A 10,260-nucleotide genomic window follows, 5' to 3' on the forward strand; every position below is an offset into this window, starting at 1 on the left:
AGAAGGAAATGGCAATCCACTCCAGTACTATTGCCTAGAAAATCCCATGGACAGAGGAGCCTGGCAGGCTGCAGTCTATGGGGTTGCAAAGAGTCGGACACGACTGAGCAAGTTCACTTAACTTCACAGATGTCTTATGTGTTGACTATGGTGAAGAGAACACAACTTTTGCTACAGTTAAGAGGATATTGACAAGAATAGCTATGTTCTGGGGTAAGGACCGTACTGCGGTATGGATTGCCCTCACTGGAAGCAATGGCAACAGCCCTAAGGACGTAAATACCACACTACCAACCAGCCCTCAGCTGGTAATTTAGTGATAATATTTACCTAGAACTTGCCATTTACTAAGTGCTTGTATACAATAATGGAATCTTTAAAAAACTGTGCAAGTAGGTACGATTGTAAGTTACCCCTCTTCTACACATGGTAAAATTAAGACCAAGAAAGTTTAAGTAATTTCCCATTGTCATAGATCTCATGCTCGTGTGCTTTAGTCATATCTGACTCTTTGTGACCCCAGGGATTGCAGCCTGTGAGGCTCCTTTGTCCAGGGATTTTCCTGGCAAGAATACTAGTGGGTTGCCATGCCCTCCTCCAGGGCATCTTCCCTACCCAGGGATTGAAACTATGTCTCATATCTACCTGCATTGCTGAGTCTCCTGCATCTCTTCACCGCTAAGCCACTGGGGAAGCCCAAGCTGGGCCATGAGTCCAGGGAATAGTATCTCCTTGTCTATGCTCTTAAATTCCACATATATTTGTTCCCATGATGTAATCCTGACTCTAAGTCTGACTCCCAATATATAGTATCAGATCAATCGCATTCTAGTGGACACTTTTGAGGTGCCTTCTTCCACTAAGAATATATACTTCCCTGCACCCAAGGGCTTCATGAAAAAGGAAGACAGGGAGGAGAAAAAGGGTCCTTTTTGAAACAGGAGAAACATCCTTAGTTTGATGCTTTAACTTTAAAATTATGACTTTGAATTCAAAAGAAACTGAGAATGCAAAATTTGAAAAATGGGAGGACTGAGGTACTATTTGACAAGTTGAAATCTTTCAACCCCCTACACTCTATTCTATAAGTAGAAAGGAAGGCTAATAAAAAATGACACAAGTTATAGAAAGCAAATAACATTACCCTTCCGCACATCTGGACAGGAGAATATGAATCACATCCTCTTCTCCTCACTGCACATACCTATTATATGAAATAGGTGATGATAACCATCAAGTCACACATTCACTGTATTGGGTATGATTTGTATTTCACAAATTTCACTCTGCAGGAAATATCAGAATTTTTTTTTAACTTTAAATTAAATCTATTTGACCCTAAGCCTTAAAGTCCTTTGATTCTAGTGGAAGGAAGACAGGTTGATTTCATGATCTGTTACCCATGCAGACAGTCCTTAATCCTCCTCCAGAACCTTTTCTTTTTTCTTTTTCTTTCATCCCCAACCTCTAGCCAGAAAAAGGTCAATTTCCCCTCTTCCATCTCATTTTAGGATGTTTAATAGACTACCTTCTGAGATCTGGCAAGTATGGATAGATTGATGACTTGTTGGCCTGGTAAATCTTTTATTAGTATTTCAAAGTGATGAAAAATTTTATACTAATTTCCTGGATAAAAATCTGGATTCTTCCAAATAATGGACAGATCTGGCAAAACTGGGTTTCAGTCCCCCTTGATGGCACCACTGCCCCATCTGAAGCCTTACAAGCTTCAGTCTCCCTCATCAGTACCGAGTATCTGCCGGGACACTAATCTGATGGTCACCACTTATCATCATATTGCGCACTGTTCTTGTTTGGGCTTTGCTAGTGGCTCAGCAGTCAAGAATCTGCCTCAATGCAGGAGATTGGGGTACAATCCCTGGGTTAAGAAGATCCCCTGGAGAGGAAATGGCTATCCACTCCAATATTCTTGCCTAGGAAATCCCATGGACAGAGGAGCCAGGGCTACAGTCCATGGAGTTTCAAGAGTTGGACTTGACTTAGTGACTAAAACTCCCCTCCTTGTATAACAGAAAGACTTTCATTTGGCCAGGTCATTTTTGACCTGAAAGGACATAATGTTCCCCTCAGGTGGACTAAATTTGAGACCTCTCCCTGACTATTGGTCTCTGACCTCTCATTTCTTTGGGGTATAATAGAAACCTTGCAGTTGTGAATTCTCTGTCTGTCCCTTTGGAGGTAAAGCTTCTCTTGGGATCTTGGTAGTTTCACAGCCCATAAAGGTCTTTATCAAGGACTGAGGAGGCCTACTTTTGAAATGTAGTCATCAAAAGAATTCGTGTTCCTGACTCTCATTCTCTGTGGGATGCTAGAGCCTAATTTTGATAACTTACAATCAACAAACACAGATGGTCTAATCACATAGCTCAGCCTCCCCATCACATCCTCTTGTGTATTTTCATTAGTTCGTTCCACTTTTTATTTCAGCAAAATTGAGTTCAGTCTCTCCATCCTATTGCAACAGTTTTGACCCTTTGGTAATAATCTTGAGTAAAGTTTTCTTTTCCTGTTTAACTCTGTTTGGTGTAATTTTTCTTTGATAATATCAAAACAGGAAAATAAAAATGAATTACATTTTAAATTATAAAGAAAATGGAAGAATACTCTTTAGTGAAAGTAAAGACTGTTCCTGCAGAAGTGAACATGGAACCAAATCGAGCCTATGTGGAAAAAATTAAAGCCTGTCTGCTTTGTTCACTTAGGTGCTGCCAAGCTCTGTCGGTAGTTGAATCTGTGACCCCTGGTTTGTACTTTCACAAAAGCCAGAAAGAGAGGTTATTTTCAAATACCTTCTGCTGGAGGCCCTGAACAGCCCCTGAGGCAAAGAAACACAAAGCCCTACTCAGAGTGGAAGGAAAAATGCAGAGCACAAAATACAATGAACTGTTACTCTTTCCAATTCTTCCAGAGCAGAGAAAACAAAACACAAACGAATTTTCCAATAAATTATCCTGCCACATAGTATTAGTAAAGCATAGTGTGTTTTCGCTCATCTTCCTTGCCTTTTTTATCTCTGATTACCAAGAGGGATCCATCACTAGCTTGCTTTTCCTATTTTGTAGTTTTTAATAAAGATAGGGCACTTTGATTTTTATTTTGATCTGTAGGATTTAAATGACAATATGATGAGGTAAAAAGCAATTTGAAATACTTTGAAATGTACTAAGATTCCTGGATGAAAGGGACTAGATAAATACTGATTCTTTTCAAGACCAACAGGCACTTGAATTTTTTCTGTGATTTGTAAAAATGCCTCCTGCCCTGCTTGTTAATCTCCCTGGAACTCTGCATACTATTTTCCACTAATCCTTTTTGTAGTGTCATATTAACTTACATTTGCTATTGCTAAAGGTGTTCTCCAGAAAGGGATGATAAATCACACGTATTTTCCAATATATCATACTCATCACTCCAAGTACATTTACTCAACTTCCAACATATGGAATTTATTCTAATGCTTCTGGTTCAAAACTGCCCCAATAGATCACAGCATATTAACTTCATCATTTCTATGAGTTGGCATAGCACTTGAGTTATCCTAAGCACATGTCTGCAATTGTTTCTCAAAAGGGAAGATCGTTATACTACTTCAAGTCATCTTTATTTATGAAAAAGCTACTTGGAAGGTCATAACACAACAAATTATCTCATGCTTATCCTTAAGATTTTTTTGTTTTTGTTTTTTTTCAAATTTAAGTCATCCTTCCACACTCTGGTTCTTCAAGACACATGCTTGAAAGCAATACATCCTAGTTCTGGGAGACTGGACAGTACTGTCTTTTCTAACGTTATCTTTTCATTATTAATAGATACTTGAGTATTATAATTCATTTGTTAAGCACATAAACTGGAATCCAGGAACTTTTCTTTCTTGTTGTATAGAACAATTTGACTTTATATTGTATTCCCTTTGCTTACATTGTATAGTATTTAAAGTCCAGAAGTAAATTCAACTCAGTAGAGCCCACATCACCTGAAAACAGAGTATCTGCTCTAATCAACTGAAGACAATTGTATTTGCCAAGGTAAACACTAATACATATTTCTTCTTCTTTCTTCAAATGTTTAGTCTTAAGCAGCAAACTAGTATTGTTCTGTAGGATGTATTATGGGGAGTTTATTACATTTAATAAATTCAACATTTACCTTAAACATTAATTAGAGACAACTAATAAAATGATTTTCAGCACTTTTTATCTTTAAGCTACAGTGGCTAATAGGTATCATTGTTTTCTAATATTTAACTGTAAGTCTTACTGTTTTCCTAAATCAATCCAAAATTTCTATTATAACAAATCATTTTTAGTATTTAAATATACACAGCCTTTAGTTATACACTTTTTAAAGTATAGGACATTTCAAGAAGGACTATTCAGAGATAAGCCATCTGTAAACACTATAAAATATTGTATTAAACATTATTTAAAAATAGATATAAATGTGAATGTCCTGATAGTTTATCTATTCTGATGCTCTTCAAAACAGATTTGTTTTGTGTTAAAATTCAAATAGTAATGTGTGACAAGGAGATTTTTAGTCCTCAAAAATTCAAGGCATCTCAAATAAGAATTATAAATACTGAAAACATAGAAGGAGAGGATTTTTACTAATGGCTTTAATTCAGAGGTCTCCATCTATCAGAAGGGCAGATTCAAACCTTGTATTCAAACCTTTTTTTTTTCTTTACTGTTTGATATAAATATATCAAATATGATAATTTAAAAACAAATCAAATAACATTACTAATAATTTAAATTTATATTTTTAAACTAAATAAGTGAATTTTAATTTATAGAGATGCTTAATGTCTACATATTGCTCATCTTACGTATTTCTCTAGTTTTCATCTCTGTTGTCCCAATTTCCCCTAAAAAAAGAAGCACTAGGCCTTTAGGCATGGAATGGGATGGGAGATGGGAGGAAGGTTCAAGAGAAAGGAGCATATGTATACTGATGGTTGATTCATATTGCTGAATAGAAACCAACAATATTGTAAAGCAACTATCTTCCAATTAAAAATGAGTAATTTCTTTAAAAATCAACAACAAAACCACAATTTATACTTTTATTTTCATGTTGATTTTAAATAATCACAGATTCCAATTTATTAAAAATAAATAAGTTGAAACTAGCAAAACCTTCAACCAACCATGGTCAAAATAACAAATGACTGAAAGATGACGAGAAAAACATGTGTTACAAGTTGCAATTATTATTTTACAAGTTGTCAAAATGAACAACAACAACAACAAAAAGGGACAAGGAGAAGTGCAACCTGGTAGAAAATATGTGGTTGGAGGAAAATGACCAGTTATTAAAGTATTTATAATTTTGCTATATATATATATGTACACTAATGAAAAAATCATAATTTGCACAGTCACAGAAATAAAGCTGCATCATTGTTTACAATTAATGTAAGTATCATCTATCTGCTCCTCCTACTTCATACACATACCCAAATCCAAATATTCTCAAAGCCTGGAGATTTTTTTATTCTTTCCTTGAATTGATTCTTGGTTTGAGTTTAATCAAAAAGATAATCCTTCATTAAGAGTAAGTCTAAAACATACTGAGGTAAAGAAATGCTCATCTTTTGAATATTTATGCCAACCAGCATTTTAATACATAAGTCAAAGCACCAGACACACTGAAAAGAAATATTTGGATGTAAAATGTTAAACTGGGAATGATATGTTTCAACATTTTGAGTTTAACCCTTTTGTGATGTCAATATGACTCAGTTTAAGGTTTTAGTTATATTTATAATGCTGTTTATCTCAAATGCTCTCAGTTCAGAATCTAATAAGATATACTTGAATGTATAGTATTTATAAATAAATATATGTAAAAATATCTGGTTATATTAGATATCAAGATAGGCAGAAGATACATCAACAACCTCAGATGTGCAAATGGTACCACTCTAATGACAGTAAGCAAACAGCTTCTTGATGAAGGTGAAGGGGGAGAGTAAAAGGACTGGTTTAAGACTAAGTATTAAAAAAGCTAAGATCATGGTATCCAGCCCTATTGGTGCATGGCAAATAGAAGGGTAAAATGTGGAAGTAGTGACAGATTTCCTCTTCTTGGGCTCCAAAATCACTGTGGACAGTGACTGCAGCCATGAAATAAGAAGACGATTGTTTCTTGTTAGGAAAGCTATGACAAACCGAGGCAGTGTGTTGAAAAGCAGAGACACTACTCTGCCAACAAAGGTCCATATAGTCAAAGCTATGTTATTCCCAGTGGTCGTGTATGATTGTGAGAACCGGACCATGAAGAAGGCAGAAGGCCAAAAAATTGATGCCTTCTCTAGCTGGAGAAGACTCCTGAAAGTCCCTTGTACAGCAAGGAGATTAAATCAGTCAGTCTTAAAGGAGATCAACCCTGAATATTCACTGGAAGGACTGATGCTGAAGTTGGAGCTCCAGTATTTTGCTCATCTGATGCAAACAGATGACTCATTGGAAAAGTCCCTGATGCTGGGAAAAACCAAGGGCAGAAGAAGAGACTGTCAAAGGATGAGATGGCTGGACAGCATCACAGTTGCAATAAACATGGACTTGGGCAAATGCTTCCCTGGTGGCTCAGGTGGTAAAGCATCTGTCTGTAATGCAGGAGACCTGGGTTTGATCCCTGGGTTGGGAAGATCCCCTGGAGAGGGAAATGGCAGTCCACTCCAGTACTCTTGCCTGGAAAATCCTATGGACGGAGGAGCCTGGTAGGCTACAGTCCATGGGGTCGCAAAGAGTCAGATACAACTGAACGACTTCGCTTTCACTTGGGCAAACTCTGGGAGATGGTGAGGGATAGGGAATCCTTGTGCACTGCAGTCCATAGGGTCGCAAAGGCTCGGACATGACTGGGGGACTGAATAACAACAACAGTATTAGATATATGAATAAAATCTATTGATTCAAAGCTAAGAAGTTTGTTTCAGACTCTTTGTGAGCAAAGATGGGAAATTGGCACAGTTTTCCACCAGTAAGTGTAAGCAATTATGTTCTCACATTGATTAAGCCAGATCAGTACATCATCAGTCTCAACTAGAAACAAATAAATGGATGAGGTAGAATCTTCTCAAAATTGCATTCCTCATCCTTAGCTAATTTTTCCTGCTCAAGAGTCAATTTGAGACTTTTTGGTATTCCTTTAACTTTTATCACTATTTAAAATTTACAAAAGCCTCTCTTATGTAATTGCTTTGACTATGCATTATTTAAGATATATCAAATAGACATTCAGACATGGGCTTTCCTTGTCGCTCAGCTGCTAAAGAATCTGCCTGCAATGTGAGAGACCTGGGTTTGATCCTTGGGTCAGGAAGATCTCCTGGAGAAGGGAATAGCTACCCACTCCAGTATCTTGCCTGGAGAATCCCATGGACAGAGGAGCCTGGTGGGCTGCAGTCCACGGAGTCACAAAGAGTGGGACATGACTGAGCCTGAGTGCTTGCTTTCACTTTCACTTTTCAAACACATATTTGGGGACTATGAATAAACTTTTAGTCATTTGAGGAAATGATGTCAGCTAGAGTTACAAGAAACACACCATAGGCACAGTGTAAGAGTTATTTAAAAATATAATCTGAGAGAACACATTCTGGCTCCATAATAAGGGTGACCCAGAAATTGGGGATCAATTTGTTGTTTTTGCTCTTAGTATTTAAATTTATAAGATACTCATTTGGAAAAAAAAAAAAAGTCCAAGTCATCAAACGTGGTCCAAATCTGAAAGAAATTCACGGTTGTTAGATTGATATCTGCAAGTTACAGCTGATACTCTAATTGAAAAACATCACATACTTTCAGAATCTTCTGTAGTCTGTTATGTCACCAATAGACTGTGAAACAATATCTTTTACTCCTGGTGGCCTTTTCACTTAAAGTACTTGTAATTGTTTATATCCATTTTTGTTTGGTTTTATTATTTTAGTGGGCCCTGGAATAAATAACTACTGTGCTATCTTGTCCAGGAATTACACCTGACATGGAGAAACTCATTTGTCCCAGACACTCTGACATTCTGATTCCTGGGGCAAACTTGAATAGAAACCTTAAGCAAGGCTTGATTATAAAACAATCTACAAGCCATTAGCTGTAGCTATATTAAACCTGTAGCAATCAATCCCAATGCCTGGGTCAACCAAATGAAGTAGAAGGAGTGAACTGCCTGAAACCATGGGTTATTGGAAATCTCACTGATAGGAAACATCGGGAAAATGAATGCTCATTTTCTCAACATTTACTTGGAGGAGAAACTCTCATCCTAATTTATTTTTCTCCTGCTTTGTAAAAGTGAATCAGCTGATTTTCTCTGATATGTATTATACTGCTTCAGAGAAAATGACTGAAAACTATCAGCCAATGTGTAATTTTTAAAAGTCATGCCACTTAAATTATTTAACTGATGTGATTTATAGCATTTTAAATTAAAAACATATTTTGCTCCTTCTCTTTTTTATCTTTTGCCAAAATATTTTATTCATTAAGCACAACCCAGAGTGTCTTCTATTCTTGTCATTCAGTTGAATAGATTCTGTTTATCCTGGCCAGTGTGGAACGAGCTCACATGTTGGACATGTCACTGGCCTCACTGGCTTTAGGCAGGTCAGAATGAATTTGCTCAGATCTGTGATCATGCCAGGGCTGAAGGCAGAAGCTTCTTTCTCTGCAATCCCCATTCTAGCCACTCCCAGGAAGACATGTATAACATAGTTTTTTACCTTCTCATGAATACAAAAGATAAAACTGATTTTCATTTTATGTTTGCATTTATAATTATTTATAAAAATTGATATATATATATATAGTTTGTGCAGTGTTTAAAAATAATCTATTAAATTTGCTAATTGTACTTGCTAATTGGGTTTCCCAGGTGGCGCTAGTGATAAAGAATCTGCCTGCCAATGATGGAGACATAAGAGACATGGGTTTTGGGAACCGTGGTGGATTCATGTCAATGTATGCCAAAACCAATACAGAATTGTAAAGTAAAAAAAAAATAATAATAAATAAAGTTAATTTGGTCTAAAATTGAAAAAAAAAAAAAAAAGAGAGAGACACGGGTTTGATTCCTGGGTTGGGAAGATCCTCTGGAAGAGGAAATGGCAACCTGCTGCAGTATTCTTATCTGGAAAATTTCATGGGCAAAGGAGCCTGGCAGGCTATATAATCCATGGGGTTGCAAAAACTTGGACATGACTGAGCACATACACACACACCAACGGATGTAAACATTTTTCAGTCCCTTTAAGAGGTCTGACATTTTAGATAATTATCCACAAGCCTCACAAGATTGACGGCTGTGCATTTTTCATGTATCACTTGATAGCTTTCGCAGTCTCAATAATATAAAACTTGTTCATAATAACACTTGACATGGCATTCAATGGAACCGCTCATTATATTTCAGGATATAATGACAATAATGACTTGATCAGTACTCCAGGTGGAGAATAGATGGTACATTGAAAATGGACTTTTGAGAGTTTCATCCCCTTGTATATAAAGAGATTATTTGCAAAGGTGAGAGAGAGCAGGCTGAGGAAGACAAGTAATGCTGAAATGCTCTGGAACACCCAGGACAGGAAAGCTATTACCACCCTCACCCTGAATGCACTAGTGGAAGGAGGGTTCAGCAGGACCAAGCAAAAGTGGAAACTGGAGTAGAAGAGAGACATCAGCTAGGGTATCAGGTCTTTCCTTTGGTACAGAAAGGTGGTCCCTTAACCCTATAGGAAGGGCCCTAGGGCAAGCAAGACCTACACCAATGTCTGACCTATCCTGGAAGAGGAGGCTAAATCATAGTCAACAGAGAGACGGTAGAGAAGCAAGTTTAGATCTACAGGGAATTAGATAAGAGTATTCAGTAAATATTTAGTGAGCCCCTGGATTGCATATTTAAATATTACAGCACCATCATTTTTACTAGTTGAAAATTTAAATCAGAACTTTCAGAGAACACAGAGATGATCAGTGGGAGAACTGGGGTTTATACTTGTATTTATTGAATTCTAACACTTATGCTGCTTTTACTATGCTGTGCCCCACATGAGCAATCACGTGCTTTATGAAAATCCCAATTTTTTCCTTGGCAGACAAGTATATGTATATGTACTCAGACTTCACCAGTGATGACTTCACATTAACTGCACACTGACAGAACTGACTCTTCATCTTTGAGGTCTAAGCAGGCAAATCCTTTTCAATTGCTTGTATTTCTGTACTAGGACAG

This window comes from Oryx dammah, unplaced genomic scaffold (assembly GCF_014754425.2).
Source record: "Oryx dammah isolate SB20612 unplaced genomic scaffold, SCBI_Odam_1.1 HiC_scaffold_24, whole genome shotgun sequence".
Taxonomy (NCBI): Eukaryota; Metazoa; Chordata; class Mammalia; order Artiodactyla; family Bovidae; genus Oryx; species Oryx dammah.